The sequence below is a fragment of the Mus caroli genome, unplaced genomic scaffold (assembly GCF_978045245.1).
Source record: "Mus caroli unplaced genomic scaffold, Mus_caroli_1 scaffold_3, whole genome shotgun sequence".
Classification (NCBI taxonomy): Eukaryota; Metazoa; Chordata; class Mammalia; order Rodentia; family Muridae; genus Mus; species Mus caroli.
In genome coordinates, this window is record NW_028227258.1 from 50709597 (window position 1) to 50725370 (window position 15774).

The 15774-nt window shown below is 42.9% G+C and overlaps 2 long non-coding RNA genes across 2 annotated transcripts in view; both read right to left on the reverse strand.

Annotated features, from left to right (window-relative positions):
• The window catches only part of LOC147005467 (uncharacterized), a 36322-nt gene extending 20794 nt beyond the window's left edge, over nt 1-15528 (reverse strand). The window contains exon 1 of the long non-coding RNA XR_015046677.1: nt 15460-15528. This is a non-coding gene — a long non-coding RNA (uncharacterized LOC147005467). The remainder of the gene's footprint in view (nt 1-15459) is intronic.
• LOC147005468 (uncharacterized) lies at nt 1069-4231 on the reverse strand. Its single transcript, XR_015046678.1, has 3 exons — nt 4179-4231; nt 3923-3981; nt 1069-1199 (listed from the first exon to the last, which is right to left on the reverse strand). It is a non-coding gene; the product is annotated as an uncharacterized LOC147005468 (long non-coding RNA).
• Nucleotides 15529-15774: the final 246 nt, after the last annotated feature.

Consider the following 15774-nt stretch of genomic DNA (forward strand, 5'->3'; position numbering starts at 1 on the left):
ACCCATTAAGTTATTTCATAGTTCCTCCCTCATCTACCTAAAGACTGAAATAAAGACTGAGCAAATCATGAATAAAGGCATTCTCTGCTCTATCTTTGTAGTTGCCTGCCCCTGCGATACATTTGACATGTTCATTATAGTTCATACCACTGTCATTCACAGAAAGAGAACCCACCCATTTATACATCTCACTCTATGGCAGAAACATCTGTGGTCATGGAAAGAGTTCATATGATCAAATTCTTATCAATGAGATGAAAGTCTGTGTGAATAGATACTTAGCAATAGAAAAACCAAGTACTTCCATCTGGGGAATTGTGAGATTTGATTCCATTATGTGTTTAACATTGAGAAAATAAAACCCTAGATCTCAGATTCCTTAACTATAGAATGGGAAGGAGGATGGAAAAACATCTGCCCTATTTGTCTCACCAATTTTTGTAATGACATAAATCCCCATTTGTCATTAGGGAGATGATTAAAATATTATGTCCTTATCCATAGTTTGTCTTGTTATATATTAAAAATTATCTGAAATACTAAGGACCAATAGAGTATAAAAGTCTCAACCATCAGTAAATTCAGGAGACACTGGGATAGAGGGAAGGAAGGAAGGAAGGAAAGAAGGAAGGAAGGGAGGGAGGGAGGGAGGGAGGAAGGGAGGGAGGAAGGGAGGGAGGGAGGGAGGAAAGAAGGAAGGAGAAAAAGGTAGAGAGGAAGGAAGGGAGGGAGGGAGAGAGGATGAGAGAGAGAGAGAAAGAGAGAGAGAGAGAGAGAGAGAGAGAGTTCATCTATTGAAAATATCAGCAATGTGTTTCAATCCAGGGAAACTTCCTATGAATATTTGCTCTATAGACCCAGGTGAAATTTTCTCCCATCTCTGTGTGCCCCCCACCTCCCACTCTGCTTTCTGAACAACATGAAAGCAACAAAGAGGACTTGTGGTTGTGGTTTTCTTCCTAATCTCCCTTTACATTTTCTATTCCCATGCTCCATTTCTAGGAAAGTGGCAGCCTGCCAACTAGGTTTATTACCATCCTCCCAAGAGTCTCATGTCAGACAATTGTAGCAGGCTTCAGGTCACTTGTATCAGGTTATCAGGCTCCTTTCAACTCTAGGCTTTTTGGCAGGTATAGGGAACTGGGCAGTGCTGGGCAGGATCTTTAGCTCTCATCCTTCTCCACCAAGTACAGTTGATGCTTCGGGCAAGAGTGAAGAAATGAGAAATTGACTGAAATTGTGGACATTCTAGCAAACTCATCAGCAATTCATAAAACAGTCATTTAAAAAATAATTTAATGGTTTTGGTTTTACAACATTTGAGCCTATTTTTAACAGCCCTGTTTAGATGTTATTAATCATGGGATATGATGACGTCTATTTTTTTTTCATTTTTAAAAATGCTCTGAGCAAACACTATCTGCCTAAATGTGCATGCCCTATTCTGTAAGCCATTTTCACTTTGAAGGGAACTGCATGATCAGCGCAGGCTTTGCTATATTGATAATGAACATAGCTATGAGCCAGGCAGGCTTGACTTGTATTAAGAATGATAATCAAAGAGCCTCTAAGCAAAACTGAGAGGAAATAAATAAAATAAGGAAGAGGAGAGGGTGGAAGAGAAGGAAGGAAGAGGAGAGGGTGGAAGAGAAGGAAAGAAAATGAGAGAAGACCATCCCTGAGGCCACTATGAATAGGATGTGTTAAGAAACCAAAACAACACATCAAGGAATGGCTCAAATGTATGTGATAAAGAATAGATAAGGCTACCATATCACAGAAGAACTGAGCTCCAGTGACAAAAGAATAACTTCCTAAGAGAAGTGTCTCGTGTGAGGTAAACCCCTCAGGGAACTGGCTGAGTTGGACTATATGATGGTTTGAATGAGAATGGTCATTCATAGGCTCATATATTTGAATATTTGGACCCAGTTGGTGGAATTGTTTGGGAAGGATTAGGAGGTATGGCCTTGTTCGAAAACATCATTACTGGGGTTGTGCTTTGAAGTTTCAAAAGACTTGCACCATTCCCATTATGCTCTGTCTGTCTTCTGTTTGCAGATCAAGATGTGAGCTCTCAGTTGTTCTCACCACCATGCCTTTGCAGAGCCATCATAGACTCTAACCCTCTGAAACTATATGCTCAATTAAATTCTTTTTTTATACTTTGTCTTGGTCGTGGTGTTTTATTATAACAACAGAAAAATAACTAATACAGCGTATCTATGAGGTCAGTCTTGGGTTGGAACCAATAAGTAGGCTTAAGGTACCTATGAAACTTGTTTGTTCCCTGATAAGAATGGTCAAATTAACTTAGGTTTGGCATAGACTATGGAGAAAACAGTTATCTTGGAAGAGTCAGTTGGCTTATTAAATTATGTCACTTAAAATAAATATGGTAGAAATCTAAGATTATATTCCTCTATTTGCTCCCAGGAAGTATCTCCATCCCGCATGGGTTTTACCTGTAGTAAGGACACTGAAGAGCAAGGAAGCCCAGAATAATTGAAGGGAAGCAGTCTTTGCATTGTGTGATGCCAGCAAAGGTAAACCTAAGTCACCACTTGTCAACTGGTGTTTCCCAGACTCTAGTAACTTGATAAGACTGACTCATTCCCCTGTTCCACTGGCTAGGAATTTTCCATGGCTCTGGACCACTTCTGACTTGGGAAGGGATGTCAATCTTTTTCCAGTCACTCCCAGATTCAAGTTCCATCCTATGCTGCAATGCTTTCTTTCTTTCTGATCTTTCTGATCATCTAGCCATGTTAATTTTGTGATACCCATTTGTCATAGTATTGATCCAAACATTTAATTTAACTCTTACCCTTAATATTTACTACCCAATAATCCAACAAAGTAAAACTATCATTGATATGCTTGTGTGAGCAGAAGGCCTTACAGAGACTGGGGCAAGAGCAGGATACATTTAACAGAAAAGAAACAAAATCCATTGCAATTTCCACTTGGGCCTAACAGACTCTTGGCCATTTCTCTGAGCTGGACAATGGTTTTCAATTGTATTCTTGACTCTTTTCTCTCTTGTCTCTGTCTCCTACACTTATAACATTCTGTTTATTTTTACTGAAGAGAAGGTGATGGATCTCATTTGTCACTCCAGGCCATTAGTCCATGTCAGGGACTCATTCATGATAAGAAGAAAATCATTACCTTACCATGTGAACACTTAGATCCCCTACATTAGCAAGTCTACACCTCCGGGGATGGTTTTATTTATTTGGTGATTACTTCAGACAACTAATATAAATGCAGCAAGATGTTCATGCAAAAGTTATAATAATGCACTAATTCTAATTCTAATAATTCTATTTTCAATCTGTGGTCACTGAGTAAATGCATCTTGGGTGAGTCTTGCAGAGCGATACTATCAATACTTAGTAATTTGATTTACATTATGTCATTTATGTACCCCCCCCAAACTGTAATTACTTAGTCTCATATTTCTCCGTTTTACTCTACTAACTGGGGCAGATGAAATTAACTCATTGTCTTGTCTTATTTAAATATTAATTTGTGTCCATAACTTAGGTGTTTAAAAAGCAAGTCTAAATCTTGCCTAAAGTTCCCTCCCCCTGTTTCCTTCATTCAGATGCTAACTGGTTATAGGACATTTTCTCTGTTCTTTGACACCAGAAAAGAAGAGGTACCCTAGAGAACGCTATTGGCTTCCTCCTTTGATCTCTGAAGCAGACTCCAAGTTACTTCACTCTTGCAGGCACCCACAGAAACAGACGCCACTAGCTCAACTCAGTCTCAGCTCCTGGCTTGGTTAAGCCCTGAGTCCTTGACTGAACAGTCAAGGACTGTTGGTTCCTAGTGGCTGATTATCTCTAAGCAGTCATCATAGCCTCTATACAGTCCCTGGCCTTACAGTCCACCTTAGGTTTTGCTGCAAAATTACCTTGTTTCTCCATAACAAATCCAGCACGGTCTCACTGGCCTTGAACTCAGTATGGACCCCTAAAAAGGACAGTAGCATTCTAAAAAGTGCCAACAAGGTATTTAAAAATAAAAATGAAAATCTGATTTGATCACCCACCTCTCCCTCTTAATTAGCGTAAACTAACACATTGTGCCCAAACATCCCCTCCTTCGAGTCCCAAAGAAGAATCAGCAAGGAGGATCATGAGCCTGCTGAAGGCTATTTGCTCCCTCACCTTACAAAGTGCACAGCAAATTGGGGTTCACATGCCATTCTTTTATTTTCTTCTTTTCTTTCTTTTCTGTCTCTTTTCTCCTCTGCACATAAATGGAAAGCTCTCATTAGCTATGTACATCCCCTGCAGCCACTGAGCTACCCACTCATGCTTGACTACAGAGGAAAGAAGTAGTGTTTCTTTCTTCCCGGGACACAGAGTCGTCTGGGGGCATCCGGGCTGCACCGTACGATACAGAGATGGAAGTGGCCAGAGAAATGTAGCAATCTCTTCCTCCTTTGCACCACGGTTTTACAAATGTAAGATTGGCAATATTAGATACCCTTGTCTTCCTCTTGACATTATCCTCATATCAAGCCAATGCAAAAAGATAAAGCCCACAAGTTCAGGAAGACAAAAGAGAAATATATGTTAATAAGGAGCACCCTCATAGAGGCAAAGGGAAGGGGGGATGGGATGGAAAGGTTGTGGAGAGGTAACTAGGGAGGGGGATATCATTTGAAATGTAAACAAATAAGATGATTAATATAAATAAAAATAAAATTAAGGTTATGCTTACAAACATTTTCCATTTTTCATTTGGAAAAATAGTTTTCTGGAAAGAAAGCAAGACAAAAACTGATGGGAAAGTAAGTCATAAGTACATTAAAATATGTGTAGAGGAAAGATATCAAGACACCTGGTGTGGGTATTCTGCTATGTCTAGCAGCTAGGACATCCCATGTTCTGTTTTCCTGCTTGAAGTGTGTGCTTGTGTGTGTTGCTATTTCATGGAAGCTAATGTAATTTTTTAGCTGTAAATAAAGGATTTTAAATAGGTTTTTATGTCAGGGCTTCTCTCCTGGTCCCCCCTTCCATAGCTGATCTTGTTTCCCTTTGCCCCTCCCCCTCTCCTCTCCCACCCAGGTCCCTCCCTTCTTCTACCTTCCATGATTATTTTCTTCCCCCTTCTATCTTATAAAAAAGATGACTGTAGCTACCACCCCTCCTTTATAAATAGCTGTTCTTTATAGCAATTGAAGACTACTACAAAAAAAATCATAACTGGATAAATGCAGAGATCAACAAATTGAGGGGAACCTAACATCAGTCTATACGCCTACACTACAGATCCTGTATGTCTCAGAGAACATCGCAGAAAGGAGTAGAAAGATTTTAAAAGCCAGACAGCAGGAACTCTCCCAAGAAATAGTCTCTCCTAGAAATGGCTGCATAGACAAGACCTGATCAGTAGCAATTTCAATGTATTTAATGTGAAAAGACAAAAATTCTATGGGGTCCTTCACTTAAACAAAGAACTACAGGCAACTCTTAACTATGAAAGATGGAGAATTAGCTTATCCCAGGGACGAGCCTTGGGTTGTCTAATGCAGAGTGGTCATCCCTGTATATACATACATATATATGTGTGTGTGTGTGTGTATACATATATATATATTATATAGTTATTTTTTCTTTGACTATTATTGATGTATACATATATATTTGTGCATACATAAATTATATAAATGCATGTATACAACAATAATAGTCATAGAAAAAGAGGCTATCAACTTGAGAATGGAAGGAGTTCTAGGGAGGGTACCTGGAAGGGGCTAGAAAGAAGAAAGGAAAAACAGAAGTGGAATCATTATATTTCAATTAAAAACATATTTTAAAAATTACATATATATGGGTAATGTTATTTTATTCAATTATGAAGGAAAATCATATTATTTTCAGGGAAACAGGTTTCACTTGAAATCATCATATTAAGTAAAATAAACCAGAACCAGACTCAGGAAAACAAATATCACATGCTCTCTTATTCATAGATCCTAGATTTTATAGGATGATATCAAACCATTAACATATATATGATGTGGAAGCTGAAGTGAAGCTGGAGGAGGGGAAAGGCTGGTGGGTTAGGAGGGGAGAAAGGAAAGGGAAGGATATGGAAGTAAACATCTGGAATAAATTCTTTATGAAACCCACACCACGTGCAATAAACACATGCCCATAAAAACATTTTAAAGGATTTTAAAAGGGAACATATACATTTAAATTTTTCTATCTAACTGTGTGAACCGTGCAGTCTGGCCCACATTTTCTGACATTTTCTTCGTATCTTGTACTTTCTCACACTGGTTCCCCATTGCCCTCATTTCACTTCTGTTAGTATTTACATAATGAAAAGCGGCAATTTTTATACAATGCAATATTTACAGGATGCTCAGCATCAAGTCCCCCAACACAGAAAGCTTAGAAGTAAATTATCTTTGCATATCTTTTACTCAGCAACTGCTTAGTCAGCTGTAATTGTGTGTGTGTGTGTGTGTGAGAGAGAGAGAGAGAGAGAGAGAGAGAGAGAGAGAGAGAGAGAGAGAGAGAGAGAGAAAGGAAAGACTACTTTAAGAGTTTGAAAAATAAAACCTTTGAGTAAGAGAACTCTCCCCTCACTGTTGATAAGTCCAACTTTCAAAGTGACACCCCCTATAACACATGACCTCCTTCTTGCTAATAGATGTATCCTATTGAAGCCTTGCTCCTTCTGGAGACAACTTGGGTTCCCTGATTGATCTGTGGAGATCAGACCCTAGGTGGAGAGCTATGATTACCAACCACATGTCTTCCTCTCTCTCCATTTACAGCTCTCTCTGAGCTTTACCAGGTTTTCTGGAAGCTCATTATGGACCAGCAGCTCAGGATGCTGTGTCTCCAGTCAGTTTGCCTGGATTTATCATTGTAATCCTCCTGAGGAATGGTTGGGAAGGCCTGGGAAGGTGTGTATGTCCCCCTTTTTTTTGAAGCTGCACTGGAATCAAGCACACATAAATGCTCAACTGTTGTACTAAAAGTGTTGTTTCGTATGCCCTCTGAACCCTGTCTTTCTTCTTTCTTTTCCCTGCTGTTTTTCGCTTGTCCATTTGTTCTTTTGAGATAGGGATTCATGAAGCCCAAGCTGGACCCAAAATCAGTAACTAAGCTGGACCTAGAACTGTTGGTCCTCACACCTGTACCTCTGACAGGAGTGCACTACCACACCCAGTTTTATACCATGTTGCAGATCCAATCTAGGGTTTCAAGTGCGTTAGACAATCACTTCATCAACTGAACCATGCCCCAACCTCTGATTTTTCATCAAGTGGCTCAGCTGTGGACAGTGAAAGAGCTTCAGAAGTGGTAGGACATGCAAGGAACAAGGATGGCTGAAAGCACTTCCACCGTTCTCTTCCTTGTGAAGGCACTGAGTACCTCTTGGTTGGTAGGAGGTGATGAATACAGGGAGGGGGTGCTTCCTCCCTCTGTCTGCATGCTCTCCCACTGCCTGCATGTTCTCCCTCTGCCTGCATGTTCTTCCTCTGCCTGCATGCTGACTGCCTTTCATGTACTTCAGCTGTGCCACCAGACTGGCAAACCTGATCCCACCTTCATGCTTATCTATTCTTTTATGGGGCTTTAAGCTACTGGGCCAAAGCAGTTACCAGCTGTGTCAATGCTCCAGGAAAGGACATGACCCTGCTGTAATAAAACACAAGAGAATAGACAGAGCTGTCTACACATATCTCTGATTTGAAGTTTATATAATTTACCCCGGGGCTCTACCCACTCTAGGCATGGGAGGGGATTGCTCACTGAAGGCATCCTGCCAGGCTAAGACACTACCAGGGTTACAGGTTGGTAGACCTTTTGCCATGGCAACACAGCTTTTGCACTTTCTGGGTGCAATGAAGATGGGCAGAGTCAAGTTTCTCTGGCTTACAAACAATAACCAAAGTTTTCCTACAGGCAGTGTTTGCCTAGTTTAGGGTGAGGATCAGCCTCCTGCCTGTTGAAAGAGGCAGAGCCCTGCTGTAACCCCAACATTTCAAACATGTTTTTGCTTGAAAAGATAGTCACCGCCTGCGGCTGTCCACTGCAGCCTCTCTTGCACGTGCTTCTCAGAGGCTCTGGCATGTGTCGCTCTGCAGTCACTGGCAGCTGCTGCTCAGCGCAGGAGATTCCAGCAGGTGAGGAATGCATATTATGCAAACCATGGCAACCAGAAACACCAACATCTCCTGTACCCTGAAAACTGATGGGGTAGCTTTGGCAGCCCAGCCCATGTGATAGAGCCCAGTTCTGTAATAGAACCAATGTAGATCCTGAAAATGTGCCGATTCACTCACCAAGAGATGCTGTGCTGAAGTGGTCAGAAATATTGCACCAGGGCTGACCTGGGTTTGGATCCTGGTTCTAGCCTTGGTAATTGTTTGACCTTGAGCAAGGTCTAGGATAGCTCTGGTGTCTCTGTGTCCTCATTTGTAAAGTGGAGAAAACATCTCTCAAGTCTGTTCCAGATATTAAGGGAGCTAGGACAGTAACAAAGCCTTGTCTGGCGCAGACTAACACTTTGAGATGTGTTAGCTTGTCTGGTCAGAGAGTTTCCTTATTTACAAGTTAGTGTGTTCAACATTTCTAGCTCCATGGCAGACCTCTCCCAAGTGACTGGGAACATCTTTTCTGAGATGTCTCCAAAGCTCCTCTGTCCCTCTGTGTCCAGCACACAAAGGGATAAGTTGCAATTGTTCCCTAGTCAATCAATCCAGAGGCTCCCCAGTGCTCTCTGCCTTCTTGGACCCCAGCTTCTCCCTCACTGCAAAGTCCCTGCTCCAGGCATCCAGGTGAGCATCTACCAAAGCAGTGCAGGCCCTTCTCTCACCACCTCACCTGGTACCTCTCCAATCTGGTCTCCAGGAGCCATTAACAGTGGTGCTTCCTAAGTCTTCATCCTACACATACATGTTTGATGCCAAAATCCTTCAACGGCTTCCACAGACTCCTAGCATAGAACCTAATACCCTTACCTGCTGGCCTCCTCAGATCTTCCGCTGTCTTCTCGCTCTTTTGAGTCCAGACACATTGGCTTAATTTCAGTCATTTAGCACAACTCAAGTCATCCACCCTAGGAAACCTGTGTACCTTCTGTCTTCCCATCCCCGGTTTTCTTTCTAAGCCAAGTTTGTTGTTAGGTACACTCTGATGTCTCTATATGCCTGTAGGCTAAAAGATCCAAGATAGCAATGACTTAGGACAGCAAGCAGCCCACGGATAGGGGCTCAGGATTTCTCGAACTCTGTATTGAATTGAAGACGCACGTGTGTTTAATACTTCTCTGAGCATTACCTCATTTAGCCTTGATGCCAACCTTAATGTTGTGTGACCTTGTCCCACTTTCATAGGCACATGCTAGGGAGCACAGCAGTTTGTTGCAGATCATAAAGAGGGTGAAAGGGGAAATTGAAGGCTAAGCAGCCTAGCTGGAAATGAAGCCCCTTCTCAAAGGTGCTTTGCCAACCTCTCCTTAGTAGTCCTGTATTGTTCAAAACCTCTGTCAGGAGCACCCACTAGCTGCACCCAGAAACCGAACTGCTCTGAGTTACAGGCCCAGTGTGTCTGCCTTTACTATCTAACTACTGCTGTCTTCCAGATAGTTCTTCCCTATTCACGAATGTTTGCCTAAGAGAGAGAGAGAGAGAGAGAGAGAGAGAGAGAGAGAGAGAGAGAGAGAGAGAGAGAGAGAACTCTTGGCAAATGGAAAACTAAGCCTCTGCTCATAATTACCCAAGTGCCTAAGACATCTCTGCATCTCCCTGCCCTGTCCCCACAAATACTACCCAAGCACTTCCACTTCCCGTTGTCCAAAACCCAGTAAACCACTTCAGCTTGTCAAGCAGTAAGAGTAAGATGAGGGGATCTGCTCCAAAAGAGGCTGAGGAAGAAATGATGTGTGACAAGAGGCTGATGAGTCATCCTGGGAGCCCTGCAGAGTTTTCCAGAAACCCACTGTCATCACAATGGACCTGATAAGAGAGAGGCAGGGAGGTCAGTCAAGGCAGTACTAGAGTTGTGTGGTCACAAGCAGAAGAATATGGGTATGCCCTAAAAGCGGGGTGGGGAGGGTTAGGGGTGTCTCTAGAGCCTGCATGAGGGTAGCTCTACTGAGTTTAGTCTCTGAAGATAAATTTTTGACTTTTGGCCTCCCAAACCATAAAATGATAACTTTGTGTAACTTAAGCCACTAGGTAGGTGTGTGTGTGTGTGTGTGTGTGTGTGTGTGTGTGTGTGTGTTTAGCAATTTGCAACACTAGCCACAGGAAACCAACACATCAGGCTTATCCTCTCTTCCCACTCCATAATCTTTCCATTACCTGAAGCCAACAGGAAGCCAACTGGCTGAGAAGCAGGAGAAGGATCAGAAAAGGATCCAGGCAAGTGCTCTCTGCCCTCTGGGACCCCTTTAGTGTGCTGTTGAATCTAGCATGTTCACATTTACAAAGCCCATTCTTCTCAGTCCTATTTTCAAATCCTTTATAGTGTATACACATCTTTTTCCTACGTGTATTCTGATTTAAGTGGGGTTGGGGAGCGGGAGAGAATGAAAAATTAAAACCATTTACAGCAACAGGAACATGTGTACAACACTCACTCTCTCCTGATTCATTCAAACTTCATTGTTTATGCCTTAGAACCAAGAATGGCATCTGGCCAAGAAATACTTGAATGAAATAGTCATATGATTTTATAGATTTGATTTTTTCCTGTTTTATTATTGTATGAATCAAAACAGGTGCCATTAGCTCATCTTTCACAGTAACAGTGGTAATTCAAACATTCTATAAAATGAGAGCATTTCATCAAGACAAATGCCACCACACTATCACGTGTGTGGCTCCCTTCTCTGAGTCACATCCCATCAATGTAACTTGGCAGCTCATCAGATCCCATCAGCCCAGTGGTTGAAAAAAAAAATGGGTCACTGCACTGTGACAAAAGGACAGTCGATGAACATACAGCAATTAAGAAAAGTTTGAGCCCCAGTGGTCTCAAATGCCCAGAGGAAACTTGTCCTTGAAGTGTGTGGGTGCCAGAGGCAGAAAGACCCGCAAAGCAGCACACAAGTCACTAGCAGCCCACCAGGGACACTTTTAAGAATCCAGACAGAAGGAAGTGGCTGAAAGCCACTGCTGAGGAGGACCCGAGGACTGGGGGAGGGGTCACTTTCTGCATTTACTAGCATTTAATTGAAACATTCTGCAGTCTTCTGTCCCAGGACCTTTGCAAAAAGTGGGAAAGGATCTCAACAGAAAAATCCAACAAGTATTCACCCATGAAATTTTACTTTTGCATCCTTGTTATGGGAATAGGTAAGGCTCACATGCTGTGAAGGTAAAACTCTACCGGACATACATACACAAAACACGCATGGGGAGTGTATTCATAAGCAAGCTAGCAGAGAGCTGGTGGTTATGGGAGTTGCATGATGGACCCATAAGAACTCATGTTCTTGTCTTCTTAAAATTTTAACTATGTGTTTTTAAATTTTCCACAAAACAGGTCATGTTGTGCTGGAGAGATGGCTCAGTGGTTAAGAGCGCCGACTGCTCTTCTGAAGGTCATGAGTTCAAATACCAGCAAACACATGATGGCTCACAGCCATCCATAATGAGATCTGATGCTCTCTTGTGGTGTGTCTGAAGACAGCTACAGTGTCCTTACACATAATAAATGAATAAATAAATCTTTAAAAAAAAAAACAGGTGATGTTGCTCTCACTAATGGCAGGTTTTGCTCCTCCCTCCACTGTTTGCTTTACAAACTCCTCTCCAGGTTTCGTTTGTGCTCTTTGTCTGAGAAGCCAGAAACTCTGCTCTCTGTGATTTTCTGTGCTTCTATGAAAAGTGGATGCCTGGTCTCTGAGAGGAAGGGTGGTGGCATCCAGGCTGAGGCCTGGGAAACTAGGGGTTGCTGAAGGAGAGAGAAAATCTACAAAGTATCCCCCCTCCACTGAAACATGGTACTGGGTCCACTTCATGGGGTCAGCTCACCTGCACTAGATGGCTCCTGGCCCCCAAAGGGTACCCAGACCCTAAAGCAGCAGACTCTAACACAGCATCACTCCAAGTAGCATCAGCTGAACACCCAGCTGAAGCCACAGCACAGGGCTCAGCTCAGGGAAAATCAGGCTGAAGATACAATAGCCTCTAAGTGCCATCTTCCTGAGCTAAATTATAAATATCTCTAAAGATGGAAGACTATTGACTGTCTTGGGTATAAATGGGTCATTTCAACAACTTTAACTAAATGAAGAAGCCAGAGATCCACAGCCAAACACCAGGCAGAGCTTGGGAGTCATGCAGAAGAGTAGGAAATACGATTGAGTAGCTGGAGGGGTCAAAGACACCACAAGATAACAGAGTCAACTTACCTGGGCCCATGAGCCACCAACCAAAGAACATGGCTGGACCTAGGTCCCCTATACATCTGTAGCAGATGTGCAGTTTGGTCTTCATGTGGGTCTCCTAACAATTGGAGCAGGAGCTGTCTCTGACTCTGTTGCCTGCTATTGGATACCCTTCCTCTAGCTGGCCTGCCTGCTCGGGCTTCAGTGGGATAGGACGTGCATAGTTTTGCTGCAACTTGATGTTCCAGGGCAGGGTGGTACCCAAGAGGAGCTTTCTCTTCTCTGAGGGGGTAACTTGGGGGGAGGGGTTATAAGGGTGAGATTAGGAGGAGAAGAAGGAGGGGGTTACAACTGGGATATAAAGTGAGTGAATACTTTAAATAAATACATACATGCATGCATGCATGCATACATACATACATACATACATACATGCAGAGAGAGAGAGAGAGAGAGAGAGAGAAAGAGAGAGAGAGAGATCTGAAAAAGACAAATTCTACAAGCACTGTTGCTCAGCACTGCCTCTCTCTGCCTTGGAGAGCAGGTAAAGTGGAGATTTTATGTGGTTACTTTCTTCTTAGAGCCAGTTTTTAAAGAGCAAAGCAAAGCTGTGCTTTCTATAGAATAGCAAGACCATCAAGATATGTGCTGTTAATGGGCTGTTTTTCAGCACTCATAAAGATACATCAATAAAGTGGAACACAATGAGAAAGAGAAATGTCCTTATCCCTCTGTGAAACACTGAAAATCACAAGGCCCTTCCCTCTTATTTAGCCTGATTACATTACAGTGGGGGAGGGGAGTTGTGAGGAAGTAAGTTGGATGCTCTGGGCTGTGCTATGCCTTATCCTCCTGAAGCCCTGCCTCCTCCCACTTCTTTTCCTTCTTAACAGCTGACCCAAAGGGCCTAAACTTAGCAAGGGCGAGGTGTAGGAAACTAGATAGTGCATTCTCCAGTTGGATAGGAAGTACTGGGCTCAATGTGTTTAAGGTTAAGATTAATTCCATACTTCCTCTGAATCTATTTTTAAAACACAGCAAAGGATGGCATATGTTGTCTTCTAACAAAAATGACACATGATCAAAGGGTAAACATGAGCTGCATGTCAGACCTTCTGACTCCTGCCCTCGACCCGTGCCTACGGAATCAGGAAAGGTATTTTACCATCTCCGTTAAAATGTGATTGCTTCTGTTTATTGAGAGACTTCTGTAGTGACAGCAGCCAGAGGAATCACAGATCAGGCATGGCCGAACCGAGAGGAGTTGGGACATAGGAAAAGCCCAGGAGCTCTGTTACTAAATGTCTCCCACTGCAAGGGGGACTATGAGCTACAAGTCGGAACCTTGATGCCTGAAAGTAGAAATCTACCTGCTGCCTGAGTGGGAGAATCAAGTTTTCTCATTTTCAGTGACCATCCTCATTAATGCTGGCTGATTATCATTCCCTGGGCTCTGCAAACAGGAGCTTCCATTCTATAGACCCACTCATTAGGACTGATTTAATTGAATTGAAGAAGAAAAAGTACTGGCTGCCAGGAAGCCAGGATTTAGACTCCTGGAGATCCTAGTTTCCTGGTGAATTCCAAGTGTGGCTTTCTCTAGCAGCAAGGTACAGAGGATGAATTAACACAGTCCCTGCATCACTCTGTGTCTTTTCTAGTGTCCCCAACCATCATCCACACATCACCTCAAAGAAGGTTGATGTCTCCCTAAGCTATTGTCCCTTTGAGGTTTGTTTGGATGCTTGTTTGATGACCCACGGGCATGGGAGAAGTTGAAACTAACTCATAATCTCTTGTGTATAGAGAAAAATCATCTCAGAGGTTCACAGGTCACAGAGCCTAACAATTCTACATTCTAATTGGTACCCTGGGAGTTCTTTTAAGCAGGATGGTGGGGGGATGGCAGCATCTGGGTGGAAAGCGGTATGTCTTTGAACTGGGTACACCAGTTAAAGCCATTCCTGGCCATGCCTCTCCTCACTGTTCAGATACTTCTAGTTTTCTTAAACCAAGTTGGGCTTTCTGCTCTGAGCACCAAGGATGTTAATCTCAAGTGCTGAGAAAGACCCCAAAGATCTACTCTTAGGGAGATTAGGACCCAGTTGAGGGAGGTGGGCCATGAACATGAAACCGAGTGACCAGAATTAAAGTGTCATAAAGAAAGTAAAGAAGGTAACACTTCACAACTTCCAGGCAGATCTATTGGACCAGATATAGAAGGAAGACTAAGACCATGCAGGACCATGAACGTTCCTGGTGGGGATCAAGTTCAAAGGCTACGAGGCAATAGCAAGCATGGCAAGTCTAAGAAACAACAAGGAGGTCAGAGGGTGGGCACACAGAGAGCACTGAAACCCAGGCAGGGCCAAACTCTGCAGGGCCTCCTGGTGCAAAGCTGGACTCATTCTGGTGTCTTGGGTTTGATATTGTCCTCCACGTGCTGGAGGAACAATGGTGGACAGAAGGCCTTAAGCGGGAGATGGCATGCTCTCACTCCAAGGGAGAGAGAGGGAAGCCGAAGTAATGAGAGAGCAGTTGAGAGATGATTGTGCCACAGCAAAGATGTTAACAGTGAGTGACAGCCCCCCTGAGTCTTGCTCATGCTCCAAACATTGTCCCGAGCTCCCTGTAGGCAGGACTTCATTCATTTTCCCTAATACACCTTTAAGAAGTTGAGACTAAATGGCCACAAAGGGTAGAACAGGCAACCAAAGGGATTCACCACTGTGGAACTTCTGCAATGAAGTCTACATAAGTAAGGGGTGGATCCATTTAACACAATGAAACACTTCCTTTTCATGTATCTCTATGCTTCTGAGGCAGTCCTAGAATTGAAATGATTTGTTCCAGCAGTTCTGGTTTAATTTTTATTTTATAATGAGGGTATGTGAAGGAGGGTTTTATAGGCAAACACCAATGGGAAATGTGAAGTAGCAAAGGGAGAGGGGGAGAATGCTCCTGTTGCCTTTCCTCTTAGTTAGGTTTTCTATGGCTGAGATAAAACACCAGAACCAAAGCAGACTGGGGAGAAAAGCATTGATTTGGCTTGCATACCCTGGGTCACAGTCCACTTACCAACTCCAAAGCAGGAACTCAATCAGGGCAAGAACTTGGAGACAGAAGCCGATGCAGAACCATGGAGTAGTGTTCTTATTGACTTGCTACCTCGTGGTTTGCTCAGCCTGCTTTCTTGTAGCATCCAGGACCATCCATCCAATGAGCTGGGCCCTTCCATTAATTATCAACCAAAATAATACAACACAGCCTTTGCCCACAGGCAAGTTTCTCAGCTGAGATTCCCTCTTGCAAAATGACTCAAGCTTGTATTAAGTTGACCTAGAACTTGCCAGTACACTTGACATAACAAAGCAATACACCATTGTTTCAATA